This window comes from Panthera tigris, chromosome D1 (assembly GCF_018350195.1).
Source record: "Panthera tigris isolate Pti1 chromosome D1, P.tigris_Pti1_mat1.1, whole genome shotgun sequence".
Taxonomy (NCBI): domain Eukaryota; kingdom Metazoa; phylum Chordata; class Mammalia; order Carnivora; family Felidae; genus Panthera; species Panthera tigris.
In genome coordinates this window covers 94296198-94309640 of record NC_056669.1, presented here as the reverse complement: position 1 = coordinate 94309640, position 13443 = coordinate 94296198, and positions in this window count along the sequence as shown.

Sequence of the window (13443 nt, the reverse complement as noted above, 5' to 3'; positions counted from 1 at the left end):
CTGCCCCTCCTCTGTTCATGCTCTGTCTCTCTCTCAAAAATACACAAACATTAAAATAATAATAAAATAAGATAAAAGAATCAATTAAAGGTTAATTGAGATTATGCATTCTGAAGATCAAAGAGAAAAGAGAATGGAGAAAGAATCCCAGAGATGTGTGAGACACAGTCCAACAAAGAAACATGCATAATAGTAGTTGAACAAGAGAAGAGAGACAAAGGGGTCGGTACAAAGGCTAATTGAAGAAATAATTGACAAAAACTTCCTCAATTTGATGAAAAACTTAATTTAGACATCCAAGAAATTCAATGCTCCAAGTAGGGTATGCTCAAAGAGTTGTGCCCTAGGCACATCATATTCAAATTGCTAAAAGCCAAAGACAAGGAGAGAATCTTGAAGCAGCAAAACAGAAAAATAACTCATCACTTAAAAAAGGATCTTCAACAACATTAATAGCGGGCTTCTCATCAGAAACTGAAGGCCAAAAAGCAGTAGAATGACATATTCAAAGTGCTGAAAGAAAAACATTGTCAACCGAAATGCTGTGGGGGATAAGCTTAGGAATCCCCCGGGCTTACACCAATGGGTTAACAAGGCATAAAGAAATACAAAGCCATAAAATTCTCACACCCAAGTTTGGATAAACCAGATTGCACCCCAAGAATAGGGGGATGCAAAGACAGCCCGAGAATAGTGAGGCACAAACGTGCCAGGAATAGGAAGGTGCAGAGCCCCCAAAATAGAGAGGGAGAGGCAAAGGCTTAAAATAGAAACGGCACAAAGGTGCCCAATACATAGGTACATGAAATAAAGAAGATTAGATATTCAGGGTGGAAGCATCCCCAATTTTGTACTATGAAAAGCACCCCCAATTTTTTCCTGTGAAAAGCTGCTTTCACAGGAAAATAGGGCCAGGTTAGGTAAATTGGTGAATTGGACTGTGGACCTCTGTGCTGCAGGCAAAGCAGCCAGGAGATGGTTAACAAAAGAAAAGGTGCCTTGTCAACCCTGAGGTTATTCCCCCTGTCTCATCCCCTAGGCTGGCTGAGATAAACAGAGGTGCTGCCTCCTATCCGCTGTAAACAACCTTCCTCCCCACTGCCCAGTGCCCGGATTTTGTTTTGTATTAACCCAAACACCTAACCACAAGTATCTTCAACACCCCCTTTCCCTCATGCCCACAAGTTAATGATCCCAGATTCATTGTCCCTTTGTGCATGTCCATTGCCATGTTTGTAAGCCTTCTGATCCCAATAAAAATGGGGCAAGGACCCTTCTTTGGGGCTCTTGTCTTTTCCCAGACATTAGTTGCTTTCAATCGTGCATCCTGCTTTATGCTAGACAAGAGAGAACTTTAGACTTAGAGTCCATGACAAATTTCCACATCTAGGAAAACTATGCTTCAAAATGAAAGTGAAGTGAAAGGTGAAGACAGGCCCAGATAAATAAAAAGTGAATTTGATGTCAGTAGATCTGCCCTAGAACAAATACAAAAGAAAGTCCTTCAGGTTAAAATAAAAAGATATTAGGGGCACCTGGGTGGCCCAGTAGGTTAAGCATCCGATTTCAGCTCAGGTCATGATCTTGTGGTTCATTGGTTTGAGCCCTGTGTCGGGCTCTGTGCTGACACCTCAGAGCCTGGAGCCTGGTTCAGATTCTGTGTCTCATTTGCTCTCTTCCCCTGTTCCACTTGTGCTCTGTCTCTCTCTGCCTCTCAAAAATAAATAACGTTAATAAATAAATAAATAGATAGATAGATATTAGGCAATAATTCAAATCCATGTAAATAAATGTATAATACACTGATAATAGTAGTAAGTATACATGACAGTGAATGTATGTTTTTTTAAAATATTTTCTTTTCATATTTAATTTGAGTTATAATGTCATAAAGCAATAATTGATGCTCTAGCAATATACATTAAACACAAAATGCAGTGAAGGATTTGAGGAATAAAAAAATACATAAGACATATAGAAGATAATTAAGAAAATGTTAGACATTTTTAAGTTTTAAATCATCAGAAATTACATTAATGAAAATAGATAGATACTCCAACCAAAAGGCAGAGATTGAAAGGTAGATTAAAGAAATGATCCAGCTGTATGGTTTCTACAAGAGACATTTTAAATTTGAAGACACAAATAGGTTGAATGTAAAATGGTTGTAAAAGATGTTATTACAGTGACAAAGAGAGCTAAGTGCAATAATAATATTAGACAAAATAGACAAATGTTGACAAATATTCAAATGTCCACCTGAAGCAAAGTGGACAGAATTGAAAGACAAAAGTTTTTTTTTTTAATTAAAAAAAAATTTGTTTATTGAGAGAGAGAGAGAGAGAGAGAGAGAGAGAGAATGAGTTGGGGAGGGGCAGAGAGAGAGAGAGAGAGAGAGAGAGAGAGAGAGAGAAACCCAAGCAGGTGCCATGCTCTCAGCCCAGGGCCCAGCATAGTGCTTGACCTCATGAGCTGCAAGATCATGACCTGAGCCAAAATCAAGAGTCAGATGCTTAACCGACTGAGCCACCCACATGCCCCAAATGTTGGTTTTTATTTTTTAAAGTATTTAAAAAAATGTTTATTTATCTTTGAGAGAGGGAGAGAGCAAGTGGGGAAGGGGAAGAGAGAGAGGAAGACAGAATCCCAAGGAGGCTCAATGCTGTCAGTGCACCACCACTGTGGGGCTCAAACTCACAAGCTGTGAGATTATGACCTGAGCTGAAATCAATAGTTGGATGCTTAACCAACTGAGTCATCTAGGTGCCCCCAAAAGTTAGTTTTTATAAAAGACCAATAAATTTGACAAAATTGTAGCTAAACTGACCAGGGAAAAATGAGGAAATAATAATTGAAGACTCAAATACCACTTTTTTTTTTTTTTTGAGAGAGAGTGCAGATGCATGCAGGTGGGGGAGTGGCAGAGAGAGAGAGACGGAGGGAGAGAATCTTAAGGGGCCTGAGTCCAGGACAGTGAGATCATGACCTGAGCTGAAATCAAGATGTGGAAGCTTAACTGACTAAGCCACCCAGGCACCCCAAACACCACACTTTTGATAATGGATATAATAAATAGGCAAAAGATCAACAAGGAAATAGAAGACTTGTAAAACCCTGTAACCTGAATATACCTACTAGATTACAGAGCATTCCACCCAAGAACAGTAGAATACACATTCTTCTCAAGTGCATGAGTGAAATTCTCCAGGATACACTGTATATTGGAACATAACACAAATATTAGTAAATTTAAAAGGACTGAAAGTATACAAAGTATGTTCTAAAACCACAAAGGAATGAAATAAAATACAAACAGAAACTTGGAAAATTCAAAGTATGTGAAAATTTTAAAATAGACTCCTAAATTATCAGAGGAGAAATCACAAGGAAAATTAGAACCCTGAGATTAATGAAAATGAAGATACAACATACCAAAATTTACAGGATGCAACTAAAGTAGTTCTTAGAGGAGAATCTATACCTGTAAATGATATTAAAAAATGATCCCAAATCAATACCCAAATTTCCAGATACCATTGAGAAAGTGAAAACATAACCCACAGAATGGTAGAAAATACTTACAAATAATATATCTGATAAGGTACATTGACCTAGAATATATATAGAATATTTACAAATAACAATAAAGACAGCTAACCAAATTACAAAAAATGGGCAATGATTTGAATAGACATTTCTCTAAAGAAGATAGATGAATGGCCAATAAATTCATAAAAAGATGGTTGATAGCATTAGTTATTAAGGAACTAGAACTCAAATCCACAATTAAATATCACTTCACATTCACTGAGATGGCTAAATTTAAAAAGTTAGTAATTAGAAGTGTTGACAAAAATGTAGGAAAATTAGAACCCTCATACATTTTTGATGGGATTGGAAAATGGCGGTGCCACATTGGAAACCAGTTTGACAGTAACTCAAAATGTTAAACCGAATTCTATCACTGTGAAATTCTACTTTTAACTATATACCTAAGATAAATAAAACCATATGCTTGCATAAAAACTTGTAGATGAATGTCATAGCATCATTATATCTACTAGCCAAAAAAGTGGAAACAACTTAAATATCTGTCAACTGATTAATAAACAAACATGATTTATCTGTATAAGAGAATGTTATTCCAACAATAAAAAGGACTAAAGTATTGATACATACTAAAATATGGATGAATCTTGAAAGCAATATTTTAAGTAAGGAAGCCAGTTAAAAAAGAACACATATTGTACGATTCCATTCAGTCCGGAATAAGCAAATCTATAGAGATAAAAAGTGGGTTAATAGTTGCCAGGGGCTGCATGGAGGGACAATGGGAATGACTACCAACTGGAATAGGGTTTCTTTTTGGGAATGATGAAAATGCTCTAAAATTATATAATAGTGATAGTTGCACAGCTCCATGAATGTACTAAATATATATGTTTAGTATAATATATACTAATATACACTAATTTAATTAGTACTAAGATGTACTAATTTAGTACAATATATACTGAATCGTACAATTTAAAACAGTGGATTTTATGTTATTTGGATTATATTTCAAAAATACTACTTTAGGGGCGCCTGGGTGGCTAGTCGGTTCAGTGTCCAACTTCGGCTTAAGTCATGATCTCACATCTAGTGAGTTCAAACCCCGCATCGGGCTCTGTGCTGACAGCTCGGAGCCTGGAGCCCACTTCGGATTCTGTATCTCCCTCTGTCTCTACCCCTAACCCACTCTCATTCTGTCTCTGTCTCTCTCAAAAATAAACATTACAAACAAACAAATACTACTTTATATGCTTCATGGACATGTTTGGAAAGGCAAGAGCGTATGTACAGAGAGCCAATTTAGAGACCATTACAGCAGTTCAGGTGAGTGATAGTGGTGGCCAGGATTAGGGTGGGAGCATAGAAGTTGATAGAATTGGAAAACTAGCAGATATGAAAACTATTTTAGTGGCATATATAATATAAACAACACTAACCTTGGTTTATTTCTTTTATTTCTTTAATGTGGTACATTCTCTGTAATGTTCCATAATCCATTCATAATCCATCCAGCCTTTGTGGTAGGTGCTGTTTTAACTAACATTCTCCTAATGGGGACACTGCTACACAGAGAGGTGAAGTCAGTGTGTGCTCAGAGTCTCTCTGTGTAAGGAACTTAATAAAATGTTGGTATTATCTCTTAATGGAGCAGAGTTTTAGGAAATGTCAAATGACCCTGATTCCAATTGGGAGTCTGCTTTGCTAGTTATGTTCATATTGTTTCACCTTAGTACTTTAGCACCTCTAAATATATACTCCTAGATTATCTCTTTCCTAGATTTATGCCCCTTCCTTCATGGTCAGTCTGCTGCCTCCCTCCTCTTCCTCACTGAAAAGATTGAGAGAAAAGCCCACCTAGACACCCACAGCTTTGCTTTCACAGTACCCCCACCCTAACACCATCATCTGCTTTCATTTGACCAGCACTGATCTCATTATACACCTTATCCCTTGTTATGTCAGTAATAAAAAGAAGCCATAGACAACCTAATTACTCCTTACCTGTTTTTTTACACCATAAGGTTCTGCAAATCCTCTGTTCTCCTTTCTCTCCTCCTGCCCTAACTGCTGAACCTTTCCCCTCTGTCTTCTAAAATTGTTGTCTGTCACCAGCAAAAGCCTTGAGTTTTAAAATCTCTTCTTTGAGCATTTTCTTCATCTTCTTGCTTTGAATAAAACATTGTTTCTCATTTCTTGCCTTTTCTTCCTTCTTCACTTTCCCTCTTCTCTCTCTAATGATTTCATCTAGACTTGTAGCAACAATTCTATACTCATGACTCCTAAATGTATATAGTTACCTAAGAACTCGCTTCCAAAGTCTAGATGTGTGTATCTCTCTGTCCCCCTCTTTGTCTGTCAGTCTCCTCTGCTTTCAGCATGCTCTGAGATGATCTCTGTGTTGCATACTAGTATCATTACATCTTTGCGGTGTCACCTGCAGTCTATTCCCATCACAGACAAAGAGATCTTTTAAAAACCTAAGTGAAATCTTGTCATTCCTCTGTTCAAAGTCCTGCATTGACTCTCCATTTCAACTGAAGCAAAGGCTAAAGTGCTTGTAATGGCTTTCTACTCATTTATTACCTTTCTGACTTCACCTGTTACTCTTCCCCTTGGTCATTACCCTCTATGTAAAATCTCGAAGTGCGACCCTGTCCCATGACACGTACTGCCTAGAACTATCTTCCCTTAGATATCTGCATGGCTCATTTATATACTGTCTTCAGGGCCTTCCTCAAAGGCCGCATTCTCAGTGAGGTCTACTGTAAGCATCTTATTAAAAATTGGACGTTTCGGGGCATCTGGGTGGTTCAGTCGGTTAAGCATCCCACTTCGGCTGAGGTCATGATCTTGTGGTTTGTGAGTTCGGGCCCCTTGTTGGGCTCTGTGCTGACAGCTCGGAGCCTGCAGCCTGCTTTGAATTCTGTGTGTCCCTCTCTCTCTGCCCCTCCCCTGCTCATACTCTGCCTCCCTCTGTCTTAAAAATAAATAAATGTTTAAAAAAATTAAAAAAAATTGGACGTTTCTTGGCTCCACACATCTGACTCTTGATTCTCTTTACTTTGTTCAATTATTTTCTTTTTTTGTCCAATATGCTCATAATCATTGAATATGCTATTTACTCCAGTCATATACTACCTTTATTGCTTGTTTTTCATCTCTCTCTGCTAGATGATAAGTTCTCTTAGGAAAGAAATTTTTGTGAGGTGTGGTTTGTTCTCCAATGTATCCCAAGTAACAAAAAGAACAGTACCTGGCACAGAGCAGGTGCTTAATATTTTTGAGTGGATATATAAATAATTCTATGTTCAAATATTATTATTTATTGGAGAGTGCAATGAAATGTTTTTTATCCCTTCGAGAACATCCGACTAAACTCTGATTCCAACACATTATGGTTAAAGAAGAAGGAAAATTGGACTTTTTTTTTTTTTTTAACAGACAAGAAATAGCATCCATAAAACTAGCCAGGTAAACCTCAGGATAGGCTGTATCAGACCTAGCGTAACTGAACTCTCCAAAATATTTGCCTGCTTTATGCTTTATTAAATTAGGCCACCTTAGTGAGAAGTTTAGTCTCAATTATCTTTTTAACATGTTTCTTTTCTTATTTTTGTGTGGAATATCATGTTTCCTTGTTGTAATTTTCTTCTTTGTGTTATAGATGCTCTTCATCTTATGGCTTTTTTAAAGTTCTCCTGTTCTGTTAAGTTTCATATTGAAACTTATCTGTGCCCTGTTGGAGTTCCTTCCTCTGATAGTATTAGGTCTTCTGAACTCTGCTTTTCTTCCTGCCTATCACAGAACAATCTAGGGTAATAAATCAGATACTTATGGTTTAGATACCTTGTGTGTATCTACGTCTATCTTAGGTTCTGGGAGACATTCCAAAGGAAATTAAACATGTGATCCATATTTGTTAGGGCTCTCTTAACTGCAAATGGTTGTAACCCAATTTGTGTTGATCATCACACCCAAAGGAAAGTTGAATAATCTGTTGATTGTATAAGGCAGTGCTGGGACTGTGAAATATCTTAAGCAAGGGACTCAAGTTCCATTAGGGTCCTTGGCCCCTTTTTTACTTTTACCTTTTTTTGGGAATTTTGCGTTATTCTCTTCCTCTGCAATTGTACGCTTTTCACATGGCAGGAAACCTAGTTTTTGACAACTCACAAATTTTATGTTTTGGGGTTTGATCACTGAATGGGGACTACTCTGATATTCTCTCCTGCCCAAATGCTGTATACCTGGAGGAAGGGTCTCATCATCCTAGTCAGGATCTGCTGCTTACCTCTGTGAAAAATGTGGTAGGATGATATTGTACGAAATTGCTGCTTCCATGGAAGCCAGTGGCTGTGAGCCTGCATTTCACCTAAAAGCAGTGCTGTTTAGATGAATCAGTGTATCTTCTACCTGAAACCTATAACCACAGACTTTGTGTTTGCAGAGAAAGACTGAACGATAATTGAGAGAAGTATGCATTTAGAGGAAAGTTTATAATCAATCAAACTGCAATGAAGGGTTGCTGAAAGAATGGAGCACCTATTGGCTGATGGCATCAATTTGAAGAATTTTGAGAAGTTAACATTAAACTAGTCTCATGTAAAGTTGAATTTTAGAAAGAGAAAGGGACACAGGATTACTTCAGTGATTCCCATATTAGAGTGTCTGGGCCCTTCAGAATCCTGAAACAGAGAGAGAGTTTTCTATGAACTATTTTCTTTCTTTTTTCTTTTTAAACAGATTTCTTTTTTATTAAATTTCTCTTCCACAGTACAAAACAACATCAACAACAAACCTCTATTTAAGTGAAACTGTAGTTTTACTCTGTAAATAAACAAAATTCATAACCTTCCCCCCTCACCTCATTTTCATTGCTTTCCTTGATCATAGAAAGATATGTAAATATGTAGAGACTCATGGGAATTCTTTCTTTTCACAGAACAGTATCATATTTTACATATTACTTTGAAACTTGATTTCATTCCTTAATAATATGGTATGACTATCCTTTCAAGTTAGAAATTGTAACTCTAAAGCATTATTTCAAGTAGCTGCATAATTTTTCACAGCAGTGAAATACCACACTTTATTTAATCATTCATTTATTGATGTTCAGATTCTTTACCTTTTTTCACCTTTTCAAACAATTATCCAATAACACTTCCCTTAATGCTTTGGTTTGGCAATGTGTAGTTTTATTTTAATAAGATAGAGTCCTAAAACTGTTACTTCTCAATCAAAGGTTCTATCTGTTTGAAATTTTAATGGATATTACTAGATACTTTACAAAGAATTTGCAGGAATTCATTTTCATACCAGCAGTATATATATGAATAACCACTTCTCCACATTCCTAAAGATGTAGTATTGTTTTAAGTGTCAGAATGTAATTTCATTATTGACATAGTTTGTTCTGATGACTATTGAAGTTGAATATATGCTAATATGTTTATTGCCATCTGAAAGTTTTGCTTTCATGAATTTCAAATTCATATTCTTTTCTCATCTGTTAATTAATTTGTCTTTTTTTTCTGGTCAATTTGGAAGAGCTATTTGTATTTTATGGAGTAATTATCTCTTTGTTATATATGTTGCTAATTTTCTCTGGTCATGTGTATGTGGATATGACTTTTTGTTATTTTTCTGTACACACAGTTATTTTGTTGATATATATATATATATATATATATATATATATATATATACACACACACACACACATACACTTTTCCTTTATAATATTTGAGTTTTTACATTTTGAAAAATTTAGCAAGAAAAGAACTCCATGTATCTTATTAGATGTTCTCATTTTGAGAGTACAATTTTGATGAATAAAAATGGTAAAGTGAGATAATTGTGTAATAAAATAGAATTTTCTTAGCAATTTTCATCTTTTAAATATGGAGATTATGGTGACTTCAACAAAAGTCAACCTTGTCTGGAAAGTGTTGAGAGGATTCTGGTCTAATATAAGTGACTCATTTTATGGTAGAAACAAAAAAGATACTATAGTGAAATGGCTTATATCTGCCTCTGCTGTTGAAGATGAGAAAATTTAATGAATCTGTGAAGTAAAATGTTATCTGAAAATACACTTAATGAGGGCAAGATGAAATTGGCTACATACTTTTTCCCACTGACTTCAGTCTTGCTACGTGCTTCTCACTAACTCCAACATTGTAGAAAAGAACTAGCCCAACAAAGTAGTAGAGGGGGGAGAGTTAATCCTTTTCAGGTTTTTAAGGGAATACTTGGGGGTGAAATTACCCTAACCAGATATGGCCAACCTTAAGAACTGATAAGATTTCTCTTAATCTACACTATTTACTGTTATCACCAGAACGATACAGTCCCATTATAAGACAATGGCATTACAATAAAGAGAAAGACTGCATAAAGTGAACTGATGAGCTAACTTGAAAATACATGCAAGATTTCTGGTAACAGGATGGTCCAGAAAAAGGGAAGACAACTTATGAATGGTAGAAGTTGAGAAGGACCACCTACAAATCCTGTTCCTTAAGGATCATGGTTCTTAGCTATAAAAGTCATGTGTTAACAGCATAACAGTATTAATAAACAGAATATTTTTGAAACTTTATTGCTCCTGTCATGTTTGACAAGGCATATCACTATGAAAAAAATCAACAGGGCCTATTCCCATGCCAGCATCCTGAATTTTGAATCAAGCTTCTGTGAGTTCCGCATCTATCAGTTGCACATGTCGGGACAACTCTGCATGTTCCAGAGGAAGTCTTAAGTTTTGAGATCAATAGGGAGCAGAGCTTGAAATAGGATCTAAGAATCTCAAATATTAGTTAAACCCTGATGACCAACTCAGAAGAATCTAGAGCCTGCTCAGAATTATATCTGAATTAAGAATTACTTTTCTATAACACATCCCTTCCTTGACATGATCTACTTGATGTATTCATATAATCTTCAGAGATTCCATTTTTTTAAATGTTTATTTTTGACAGAGAGAGAGAGAGAGAGACAGAGCATGAGCGGGGGAGGGGTAGCGAGAGAGGGAGACACAGAATCCAAAGCAGGCTCCAGGCTCTGAGCTGTCAGCACAGAGCCCTACGCAGGGCTCAAACTCACAGACTGCAAGATCATGACCTGGGCCGAAGTCAGACGCTCCACCGACTAAGCCACCCAGGTGCCCCTCAGAGACTCCATTTTTAAAAGTGGTCCACAGGGTTCAGTATTTTGCATGTTGAGAGGCCATTTCATCTTAAGCTACTTATTGAACTTGCTGTGATTGTTTTGCCAGAATCCAAATCGGTTATGATGTTGAGGCAATGTAACCTAATAATATTTTTTTTCCTACAGAGGTGATCCATCTCTCAAGTTTGTCCCTATATCTCTACACTGTCCCTTCAGAGCCTCCAAGAATTTGTATTCTGGGGCTTCTAATCTCCCTCAGGTCATTGCAGTAGCCAAAATGTCCTCCTCATCTCCTGTCTCATCCCAATGTTATTTTCTCCAGAGTGCAGCCATATTAATAGTTCTGAAATATAAATCTCATCATTCTTAAAATACTTCAAGAATCTTCCATGAACACCTTTTTATATAGTTTATACACTTTGGGGTATCATTCTTTAATAGACTCTGATTTCATTTTTTGATGTTGGACTACTAACAACTTTTAGCCTCATCTTTCCCTCTTCCCCTTTTGTCCATATCTGGGCAAGCTTATAAGAAAGCCTATAAACTACTTCTTTCCGCAACGTGAGACTCAATCCATGTAAGCCCCTTTCCATGTGAAAGAATCCTTACCCCAGCCCCGTATCCTAACCAAAATAAAACCCTCAAGTTCATCTCTTTACTTTAGCCTCTCAAGACAGTTTTTGGGCCAGGTTGGGAAGGCTTCCCTGTTCTTCCCCCAAAGTCTCATTATATAATTAATAAACATTTTCATACCCACTTGGTGTGTATGTGGCATCATCAGTCTTGTCATCTCAACCATATTTTATTTTATTTTATTTTATTTTATTTTATTTTATTTTATTATTTTTTTTAATTTTTTCACGTTTATTTATTTTTGAGAGACAGAAACAGAGTGCAAGTGGCAGAGGGGCAGAGAGAGAGGGAGACACAGAAGCAGAAGCAGGCTCCAGGCTCTGAGTTGTCAGCGCAGGGCCCGACGCGGGGCTCGAACTCAAGAACCGCGAGATCATGACCTGAGCCAGAGTCAGTGCTTAACCGACTGAGCCACCCAGGCGCCCCTCAACCATATTTTAATGAGGGGTCCATTCTATTTATCAGCATAGCTACAATGTATACCAGGCTTTTCTCTCCAGTGCTTGCCAACTTCTGCATTCTTGTTCAGCCAGCAAATACTTATGGAAGACCTACTATAGGCCATGTACTTTCTAGGCATTTGGGAAATGGTGGGAAACAACATAAATCAGATCTTGTATTCTACCTCAGTGAAATGGTAGGTAACAAACTAATAAATGAACTTGTATGGTGATAATTGCCCTTAAAAAAAAAAAAAAGAACTGGATGACATGACATAATGTGACATCCATGGCAGACAGGATTAGACTGGATTGTTAGAGAAGGATTCATTGAGAAGATGATGTGTGACTTGAATATTATAAGCAAGAGGTAAGGAAGGACTGGAGAGCTGGGCAAGGGCTAGATCATAGGATCTAGTAGGTTTTGTCAAGGAATGTGAATTTTATTCCAAGTTCAGTGAAAAGCAAATGAAGTGTTTAAGCATGATCTGATTTGCTTTTTAACCAATAATCCAGGCTGCTAGGAGGAAAATGAATTGCACTAAGCAAGAAGGTAAACACAGGGAACAATTAACATGCAGAAGAAAATAATTTAGGTGAGAGAAGATGGAGGCTCAGACAACAGTGGTACGTGTTAGAGAAGAGAAGTAGATAGGTTTTGAGTATATTTAGGAAGTAGACTAAAGAGGATTTACTGGGTTTTTTTGTTTTTTTGTTTTTTTTGACTGAGGGTGGGCAAGCACCCTTTCCTGGTTGTATGGAACATCATACAGTTCCTGAACACTGCTCTATGATTTATAGTTGATGTGCCCTGTAAATGTCATACTCCTCTGCTGAGAATCCTTTCTTGCCTAGCTCTATCACGTTGGACTCACCGAAAGTCCCTTGAATACTGTTATCACAGCATTTATCACAACATAGAGTAATTGTTGTTTTTCTCCTTAAGTAGGAACTTAACCCAATAATGAACACAGGGAGTGGCAGTGTTGGCCTTTAATAAATCTCTGTCAAATGAAAAAAGTGAGAGGTGCTTGATGAGACCCTGCAGTGAAGGAAGGGTGTTACTAAGGGCTTTGGGCCTTGCAACAGTTGCAGCATTTGACGAGTACTGCCAAAGGTCAGGGACCCATTCAGAGGATTTCTTTTAATTACTTCAGGAACTCTCAAGAAGAATGATCAGAACATCTTAAATGGTAATGATCTGGAAAATGGAAAGGGGCTTACAAATTGGAAAATGAAAATTGGTAACCTTAGATGCTACAAAATTAACTTAAAAGGCAAGCTAACTGGAGGGAGGAAAGTAAGTCACCCTGAGAGAGAAAATTAAATCCACCTGAGCACAGGTCAAGTCCTATTATCTAATACATTAATCTTGCAGGATTTTTCCCCCATTTCCAAAAATTATTTTTTAAGCTCTGACTGATGTCCTATTATTTCAAGGTATATTTTGTACAACAAGAGCCCCATGGGGAAAAAAAAAAAAACAGATTTTTGGAGAGTATGGTAGTGGAAGTCACATAAAACTAGGATTTCTGATTCAGGTCTTGTCTTTACCTTGCCCTAGTGAGTAAGTGGGTCTCTGGGACTCAGTCCCTTCATATATTAAAGAAAAATCACAATACAGAAGTCATATTCTACA